Raw genomic sequence first — 10,174 nt, 5'->3', positions numbered from 1 at the left:
CAACAAGGACTTCATTCTACACAGCTTGGGAATACTAAATACCTCGCAGTGGCCTTCACCGTCCCAAATGAGACGGAGTCCAAGTTCTACCTGGTCATGAACTTGGTGATTCCCTATCAGCTAACCATTGGCTCCCTCATCATTTGTTCCCATCTTTGGTTAAACTTCACAATGTAGGTCAGCAGACAACTCACCCACCTCCCAGTCACTCATGGCCCTGTACGCCTATGGGTTGCCTGAGACCATCAGTAACAGTAGCCATGTTTTCTCTTCTAGCCAGAGCTGGCTTCCTCAGGAGGGAAGTGCACGGCGACTACTGTGTGCAGATACCTCCTGCCAAATCTGCAATGCTATGGCGCTGGAGATTAAGCAGTTGCTGGTGGGTGAGAACACTCTGATCCCCCCCACTTCTCCAGCACCATCACAGGGCTCCTCTTCCCTAGAGATTTTGCGCAAGTCTAACGTGTCTTTTGAGAATAGTCTGGAGCATCCTGCCACATGCTCTCAAGAACTTTCACTTTCACCTGAAACACCTTCAGCATCACAATTAATGGACCAGGAATATTTAACCCATTCAGTCACTTGGTCAGCTGCCCAATCACCTGGTACAGCTAGTAAGCAACATTACTGGGCTGAAAATGACCAGCTAAGACAACAATTTCAAGTGCCAGGTATGCCCCAGCTCCAAGACACTATGTCTTCTTCATGCTTTGAGGGGCTTAGGATTCCAGTAAACCAACAGGAGATAATACAGGAAAACCTCACCCCTGTGTACGAGAACCAAGGTCAGCAGCCTTTGCATTCCCAGGTCTCTCTGCTGACCCCAAACCAAGATATTTCTACTATGACACATCCTATAGACTTGCCTATGGTCACTGTCCTGCCTGTCCACCTGCCATTCCCAAGTCCTGAAGTCCTGAGGCTCCTTGAGGCACATGTTAAAAAATGGGTGCATTTCCAGAGGTGGGGGCTGCCCAGACGTGTAGAGAAGTCCCTGAGACAGCTTATGCCAAACCTGCCACTGTTTTACCAACCTGTGAATAACCGACCAGCTTCTTTCATCCAAAACGACACTTCCGAATTCTCTGCGGAGAAATTTGCCACCATTTCCTACCAGACGTGGGGTTCATGTATGGCTGGCCAGGCAACCCAGGCATTCTGGGGTTCGGAATGGTCCCTTATGGACCCAATACAAAGACACCACTACCACCAAAACCCAAACCACGTGGCTCTGGCCTTGCCCTCTCCAGCCCTTAAAGATGTAAGTGGCCTCTATCCACTTACTGAGAAAAAGGTGAAAGACTCAGTGCGCCATCTGCAGCAGAAATACAGCCAGCTATTCTGTGGCCTCCCTTCTCTGCACAGTGAGTCCTTGGATGACATATTCTTGGGCTCTCAAGGTCACTCCACAAGCGAGAGTCTGTCCAAGCTCCCCTCGAAGGATTCCCTTTTCCTCAAGGAACGCTCCTTCTTACATCTCTTGCCAAAGACTGCACCCAAGTCAGGCCCACCCTGTCCCACATCGTCACCAAATTCTGTCATGCCATGTGACGATCCACCAGTCCAGGTCCAGGTCCCATTTCTGACTCTGGCCCAGTGTGAAGCCTTAGAGGGGCACATGCTGCAGAGGAAGCTCCAGCACCAGTGCAGTTTGCCAGCTGTTTTCCAGAGAGCTCAGCACACCCAGACCCCTGTGCCATATAAGTCTTGTGACACAGCCCAATCTCCTGAAACTCCGGGAAAGCCCAACTCCCTCTGCACAACTGTGGACTCCCGAGAGCTGCTAAAATTTCACCTCCAGAGGCAGCTGAGTCACCATCGCTGGGGCTTGCCCCCAAGGGTCCAGCAGTCCTACCAATTGCTCCTGTCCCCCACTCACCAGCAGACTCCATCTCAGAGCTGCACAGCCCTAGCCAGTGTGAGTGTTCCCCAACCCTTGGCCCTGAAAGCCATTGATGCTGGTGACCCTTGCTCATCGTTTGAGGACCCAGTCCACATACCACACTTATTTGACCGAGTCAAGGCAATAATGCAGAGCCACATTGACTCCAAATGTGGGCAGATTCATGAGGGAAAGATCCCTGCCCAAGTCTATAGGTCTTATGAGTGCACTACTCCTGGAGGCCTTGAAGTGGATGCCTTCACCTGCATCCCAGAAAGCAAACCACTGGAGCTACAGGCAGCAATCGACCCTGACCTACAGCAGAAGACTATACCTCGGATGCCAGCGTCCCTTGATCAGCAGCAACAGACCTTCCCAGAAGATGAACCTCCAACAGAACCTCCAACTCAGGTGATCTTACCTGAAGAGCAGTGTATAAGGCCTGGACCATGCTTTCAAGGTGTCAATGAGACCTGTGCGGACACTGCAGACAATTTTCAGCCTAAAGTGCCAGTGGAAGGAATGATTGAGATGGAGCCTCGAGAAAGACAGACAGAGTCTGCTAGGCCCTATCTACTCAAGGAATCCCTCTTGGCCAAACCAAATTTCCATCTGAGAAAGAAAACCCTAGAGATACAATGGGGAATTCACACAAAGGCAAGGGAGTCCAGGGAACAAACTGGATGCTCAGCAACCACACCCCCACAGGCGTCTCTTGGGAGTTTAAACAACAAAGTAAAAACATTGCTCCAGAAACTGTCCATCCCACCAAACACTCCCCATGCCCCAGATCCAAAATGGCTCTACCTTAAAGAACAGCTGGCCCTTGAGTTAAAGGCAGTGCGGCAGAACCAGAAGCAACCTAGTCGCCAAGCAACACCCCATGGCTCTGTCCATGGGTCCTCCAAGATGTCACAACCCTCTGGGGCAATGACAGAGGGCCAGGTGCTTTGTGCTCAGTTGGAGGCCAGTGTGAACAAGCCCAGCCTGGAGGAGCCTTGGAGCCCTGAGTCCCAAAGCCCTGGCAAAAGCAAATATTCAGCTCTAGTTCACATACTGGCTAAAAAGGAAAAGCATTCAGGGAAACCACAATTGGCAGGAGACCAAGGAGAAGAAGATGCAGGATTTGTGACCACCTCAGCAAGAGAAAAAAGCCACCCTGCTCAAGCCCAGAGGCCAGAAGGGATGCTTCTGAACAGGACTCCCCAAAGCCTCTGGCCACAGAAACTTGGCTTTCACCTTGATGCTCCCTGTCCACACAGGTCCCAGCATCATGCTCAGCTTGAACCCCCAGAGCCTCCTCCAGGAGTCCCTATGGGGGGGAAATCTAAGAAGAATGACCTGCAAGACAGTCCCACCAGGCTCAATGTCAGCCTCAAACCAGCAAGGATTCCTGAGAGTGTCCAGTGTGTGGGGTTCCAGGTGTCTCCTTTCCTGGGCCATCTCATTCAGCATAAGCCATTGCAGCACCAAACTTTGCAAGGCTGGGTTTCACAGAGGCAGGTGATGCCAGCCCATTGTCACAACAGGCCCCACCTTCCAGAATCGGGCTGGACAAATAAGAAGAAATCCTTTCTGCAGCGTATAAACCTCAAGGCAAAAGGCAATGGGCAGAGGGAACCCATGTTTTTGAGAGCTGTGAAAATGGCCAATACCAAAAAAGAAAATGTAGGAAAGGGGCTGGCTCCAGCCAAAAGTCCCATGGAGAGAACTAAGACAGAGAAGGAGACAAGAGGGGACCCCATGGCCCAACCTCCCCCTACTGAGAAGCAGGTGGGCCCGTTCTTGGATGTCTCCCATTCCCCAGACAGTAAGCTCCAGCACCTCTCCTGCTCCAATCACCTCCACTCTGCTTCAGGCTTGGGCCACCCTTGCCACCGCCCTCAGCACTGTTCTCGAGTGGCTTGTGCCATCCAATCAGGGAACCCATCCAACTCTCAGTTCTGCCCTCAGAGGGAAATGCTGCCCTGCTCAAGAACACCCAGCACAATTAAAAGATGTTGTCGGCTCTCCAGAGTCTGCATCCCTTGAAGAGGACTGCTACTGTCACTTTAATTATGTGCAAGTGGGGTAGGGTGCCACCCAAAATACAGTCTATATCTCTAATCAAAGACTTGTCTGTCTGCTCCTTCTCTCCTCTGTGGTGTGTTAAGGGAAGGCATCAGGGAGGCTGAAATGTCCTTCCTGTCTAGTCAGCATTCCACACCAACTCCTCACAGCCCAACCTTTTCCTCTATTTTTACTACCTCTCCTTGTGTTCAGTTTCTCCTTCGTTCTTGCCTGAATAAATAGCAGAGAGTCTCACATACCCAGGGCTTAGGATAATGGCTAGCATATAGTAAGGCCTTAATAGTATTTGAATCCAAAGTCTGGACTGGGGAAGCAAGAATCACTATGTTAACACAATAAGCACTATGAAATGGGGCATCCTCTGCCGATAAGGATTCCAGAAGGATCAAAATAAAAATGACCTTGATAAGCATCTTATGTTCAACAATTTAAATATTTGAGTATTTACTCTGTGCAAAGTACTCTAGCAAACACAACAATGAACATGACACAGGACTTGCACAACATAGCTCGTGAACTCATGGGATAGCCAGTGTCTCACGCCCAAATTGTCTAATCAGCATAGATACTTGGATGTCCAATATTCATCTCAAAATAATAAACTGAACTCCTGATTCCCCACCCACCACCATCACCCAATCACACATATGAAACATGCTCCAATCATAGTATCCACCATTCCAATTAAAGGCAACTGTGAATTTTCCCTGTTGATTCCCGGCCACTCCTTCTTGTCAGTACTATCCTCATGTCCACATTGCACCTCAGGGCCCGATGATATCATGGGAAGCCAAGATAGAATTCAGTCTGACCTCTACCATCTTTCCATGTCTTTAGGAAAATATTAGTGTCATCCCTGATGTTTTTTCATAACAATCCACATTCAATCCATCAGTAAATCCTGAGATTCCTCTAACCTGAGATATCCCTCCTGAATTTTTATCACCACACATGGATGTGGGACTAGCCCATTCTGCACCTCTGTCCCTCCTATCAGTCTCAATGTCTGTGGTTTCTGTAATTCTGTAGTTGTCAGACTTCTAATCAGCTCGATTTCTGCTGGTTCTGGGTGATGGTTGTTTTATAATTTAGTTGTAATTTTGATGTGACTGTACGAGGAGGCAAGCTGTGTTTATCTATGCTGCCATCTTGACCAGAAGTCTCCTGTTTTGTTTTTAGGGCATACGAATTTGGTAGCAGTGTGTGAGCCTGCGGGTGTGAGGAAGTGGTTGAATTTGGTGATCATATGTGTAAAGTAGGTGCTCTTGAAACACAGTGGGAGAAATGGCAGAGAAAGCTGAGTCTAGATGCATAGAGCATGAGGAAGAAGATGGGGTTTGAAAAGGAGAAAGAGAACAGGTGTGGCATCCTAGCATTTAGCCAGGAACCAGGGGTACATGGGAATGGGAGGGGAGAACTGGGAAACAGACAAAGAAGCTACCCTGAGAGTATGAGATGGACGTCTGTTTCGGACACCTCTGCATTCCCACCTTCTGACCCACCACAGAGGAGCCAAGAATGGGAGGAAGCATAGGAAGTGCTATCACTTCCTTATAATGTGGTAGGGGAAACTGTGGGTTGCCCCTCCTTACTGAGTCCTAGGAAAATCCAGAGCTCCCTTCCTACTGATAGACCCCATCACTTAGCACAGTGTGTTCACTGCTAGCAGGATGTAGAAAAGCCAAAGAAACAAGAACGTGTCCCCCTCTGAATGGTTATGCTATGCCTAAGAGATGGGGGTCTAACCCCTAGTGTGGCCTCCAGGATAAGGAGGCACAGGGCCTAGGCCTGCTGAGCCAACACCCTCCATGTGATTTCCGAAATCATCCCCAAAGATCATTGGAGGTCCTGTGACAGGCATATCCTCTCTGCCTGGTGGAGGCTGGACAGAGAGCTACAGAACAAGGGAGATTATAGAGAGGCCCAAAATGAAGGAAATGACCCCAAAAGGTCACAGCAGCAGCAGGTGGAAACACAAGGTTAATGTACACACATCCTAGCTTATGGGAAGTAGGCCCTTTCCCATGGTCCCCCACAGGCTCCTACCTGCCCAGAGCAGCATGGGTTCATAGTGCTGACAAAGTCCAGGAGCAAAGCGTTGGGGACAAAGAGATGAGCTGAAACTGAGACTTTCAGGATTCTCAATTCTCAGCAAAGTGAAAAGCTGAGAAAAGATAGGGTCAAAGCCTATGATTTCAAGTAGAATGTTGTTGAGTCATGAAGCCTTGCTCATCCCATCCCATAACCCTGGCACAACCCCTAGGCTCAAGAGGGGTGAAATATGAATTAAAAGCTTCATGGAGAGCACAAACTCATGAATTTTCTACTGCAGACTGTGTGGCAGGTGCTGGGAATGTACTGTGCTCGCTTGGAAACGTAAGTTGACCTCTGGCCCTTTGAGTACCATCATGGTGAATGGCCCTGTCCTTCTGAGGCCCTTCCCTTGATCTCTGCACAGGACACTACAGAATTCTATGGAGGGAATTTCAGGCAATTGACCACCTGCAGTAGAGGACAGTGGTTTCTCCACTAAATTACTTCTTCTGTTAAACTCTGAGTCCTACAGGATAGAGACCACACCTGATTCACTTGTGGACCTGCTCACTGCAGCCCACACAGGAAGGGCAACGAACACAAGATGAGCACAGGAATAAACCCTCTGGAGACACCGCTTCTTGCACCATGTGAGCGGGGCTGAATCTCAGCTCTTTACCAGCTGTACAAAGCCTAGCAGTCCACCTGAGTTCGGGGATCCATGTCATAGGCCAGGACTGTCAGAGACTGAAGGACAAGAATGGTTCCTATGCCCACTCCAGGGAACAGAAAGAAAGGGGGACAACTTTGAGTTCAGGTGGGAATATGAGAAATGAGTACACTACAGGCACATAAGATGATGAGGCCTTAGACACTGCTCTTCAGGTAAGATCATCTGAGTCAGAAGTTCCGTTAAGATAACCATACCTTACTGAATTCCAAAAGGAAAAAACATGGAGGAAACTTAAATCCATATCACTAAGTGAAAGAAGTCAGTCTGAAAAGACTACATGCTGTGTGATTCCAGCTACATTCTAGAAAAGATAAAAGCATGGAAACAATAAACAGATCAGTGATTATCAGGGTTTTTTTTTTTGTTGTTGTTGTTTTTGTTTTTTTGGTAGCAATCAGTAGGCAGAGCAAAGAGGATTGGAGGTACAGAGGAAACTCCACCAACTCCCCTGCTTGTACTAGAAATGTAGCTGAGAAGCACAGAGAAGCTTAGGGAGGGCGGGGTCTGGTTATTGCTTGGCCTTGGAGAGATTTGATGTTATAGGCAATGGTGATTGGAAATCAGAGGTGTATAAAGGGAACCATAGCTGATGTGGCAGGAAAAGGCCACAGTGGTAGTATCTCTAAATTTATGTATGTGGGGGAAGGGAAGCCTTCATTGTGGTGGGAAGAAAATTTAAACACTGCTTTAAAAAAAAATATTTATTTATTTGTTTTGTTTGCTTGTTTATTTATTTTTAGAGAGAGGGGAAAGGAGAAAGAGAGGGAGAGAAACATTACTGTGTGGTTGCCTCTCACTCACGCCCCCAACTGGGGACCTAATGTGCAACCTAGTCATGTGCCCTGACTGGGAATCAAACCAGCGACACTTGGTTCACAGGCTGACGCTCAATCCACTGATCCCCAGCAGCCAGGGCTACACACTGCTTTTAATGAGGCAAGTGAATCTGCCTCCCTTCTGGAGCACTATCTAGTCGTTGTAGCTGTTGTTGGTGGTGGTGTTGTTATCATTATCATCCTCGATGTGCCTCTACTCATGTGACAGCATTCTGCCTGGGAGGAAATGGTTTTCTATAGAGATAAGTAACCAGTTCCAAATAAGGGTCACAACCTAACTGCTGCTTGTGGACCTACATATCTTCTCTGCATGTGTGCTGTTTACGTGAGGAGTTTTTTTGTTTTTTTAACCTGATTTTGGTAACTTTTAGAGAGTCTTTATTTTTTCCCCCAACCAGCTCGAGGACCTATCACTTCTATACCTTGACTATTAATTAATTGATTAATTAATTTTAAAAATATTTATTTATATTTATTTTATTTATTTTTTATTTTAATTTATTTTTTAGTTTTTCTATTACAGCTATTCCATTTTTACCCCCTTTGCTCTCCCCTGCTCCACCCACCTCCCCCTTCTCCCACAGTCCATCCCCATTAAGTTGTCCATGTCCATGGATCCTTTATACATGTTCCTTGACTAGACCCTTCCCATGCTTTGCCTCCTTCTCCTTCCTCCCTCCTCCCCTCTGGTCACTGTCAATCTGTTCCTTGTTTCCATGCCTCTGGTTCTATTTTGCTCATTTGTTTTGTTCATTAGGTTCCTGTTATAGATGAGATCATATGGTATTTGTCTTTCGCCACCTGGCTTATTTCACTTAGCATAATACTCTCCAGTTCCATCCATGTTTTTGCTAAAGATAGGAGTTCCTTCTTTCTTTCTGCTGCGTAGTATTCCATGGTGTAAATGTACCATGGTTTTTTGATCCACTCATTCACTGATGGGCACTAAGGTTGTTTCTAGCACTTGGCTATTATATGTAATGCTGCTATGAACATAGGGGTGCCTAGGTTCTTTTGAATTGGTGTTTCAGGATTCTTAGGGCATATTCCTTATGGTATATTGCTAGATCAAAAGGCAGTTCCATTTTTAGTTTTTTGAGGAAATTTCATACCGTTTTCCACAGTGGCTGCACCAGTCTGCATTCCCACCAGCAGTGCACTAGGGTTCCCTTTTGTCCACATCCTTGTCGACACTTGTTGTTTGTTGATTTGTTGATGGCGGCCTTTCTGACCAGTGTGAGGTGGTATCTCATTGTGGTTTTAATTTGCATCTCTCTGATGGCTAGTGATGTTGAGCATTCTTTCCTATGCCTGTGGCCCTCCGTATGTCCTCCTTGGACATTTTTTAATTGGATTGTTTGTCTTCCTGGTGTTGAGTCATATGAGTTCTTTATATATTTTGGAGATCAAACCCTTGACTGAGGTATCATTGGCAAATATGTTTTCCCATATGGTTGGTTCCCTTTTCACTTTGTTGATATTTTCTTTAGCTGAGCAGAAGCTTTTTAGTTTGATGTAGTCCCATTTGTTTATTCTTTCCTTTATTTCCTTTGCCCTAGGAGATATATCAGCAAAACTATTGCTATGTGGGATATCCAAAATTTTCCTGCCTATGTTTTCCTCTAGGACTTTTATGGTGTCATGGCTTACATTTAAGCCTTTTATCTATCTTGAGTTTATTCTGGTGTATGGTGTAAGTTGGTGGTCTAGTTTCATTTTTTTGCATGTACTTGTCCAGATCTCCCAACACCATTTGTTGAAGAGGCTATTTTTACTCCATTTTATGCTCCTGCCCCCTTTGTCAAATATTAATTGATGATGGAGACCTGGGTTTATTTCTGGGCTCTCTATTCTGTTCCATTGATCTATGTGTCTGTTCTTATGCCATACCAGACGTTTTAATTATAGTGGACTCATAATATAGTTTGATGTGAGGTATTGTGATCCCTCCTACTTTGTTCTTCTTTCTCAGGATTGCTGAGGCTATTCGGGGTCACTTTTGGTTCCAAATAAATTTTTGAAATATTTGTTCTGTATATGTGATATATGTCATTGGCATTTTAATAGAAGTTGTATTGAATCCATAGATTGCTTTTGGTAGTACAGACATTTTAATATTGTTAATTTTTCCTATCCATAAACATGGTATGCGGTTCCACTTATTTGTATCTTCTTCAATTTCTTCCTTTAGTGCCTTATAATTTTTGAAGTACACGTCTTTTACATCCTTGATTATGTTTATTCCTAGGTATTTTATTCTTTTTGAAGCAATTGTGAATGGGATTGTTTTCTTAATTTCCCTTTTTGTTAGTTCATTATTGGCATATAAAAATGCAACTGATTTCTGGATATTAACTTTGTATCCTTCTACTTTGCTGAATTCATTGATCAGTTCTAGTAGTTTCTTGGTGGAGTTTTTGGTGTTCTCTATGTACAGTATCATGTCACTTGCAAATAAAGATAGTTTTACTATTTTCTTTCCAATTTGGGTGCCTTTTATTTCTTCATCTTCTTCTTGTCCGACTGCCGTGACTAGGACTTCCAGTGCTATGTTGAATAAGAGAGATTAAAGTGGACACCCCTATCTTTTTCTGGATCTTAAGGGTAATGCTTGTAGTT

The 10,174-nt window shown here is 45.7% G+C and overlaps 1 pseudogene; it reads left to right on the top strand.

Annotated features, from left to right (window-relative positions):
* Positions 1–211: 211 nt before the first annotated feature.
* LOC150018595 (protein SPATA31F1 pseudogene) lies at positions 212–3,913 on the top strand (annotated as a pseudogene).
* The last annotated feature ends 6,261 nt before the right edge of the window (positions 3,914–10,174 follow it).

The sequence above is a fragment of the Furipterus horrens genome, unplaced genomic scaffold (assembly GCF_987537825.1).
Source record: "Furipterus horrens unplaced genomic scaffold, mFurHor1.1.pri manual_scaffold_2, whole genome shotgun sequence".
Lineage (NCBI taxonomy): Eukaryota > Metazoa > Chordata > Mammalia > Chiroptera > Furipteridae > Furipterus > Furipterus horrens.
Note: the sequence above shows the minus strand (reverse complement) of the source record. Positions and strands in the feature narration are given on the sequence as shown.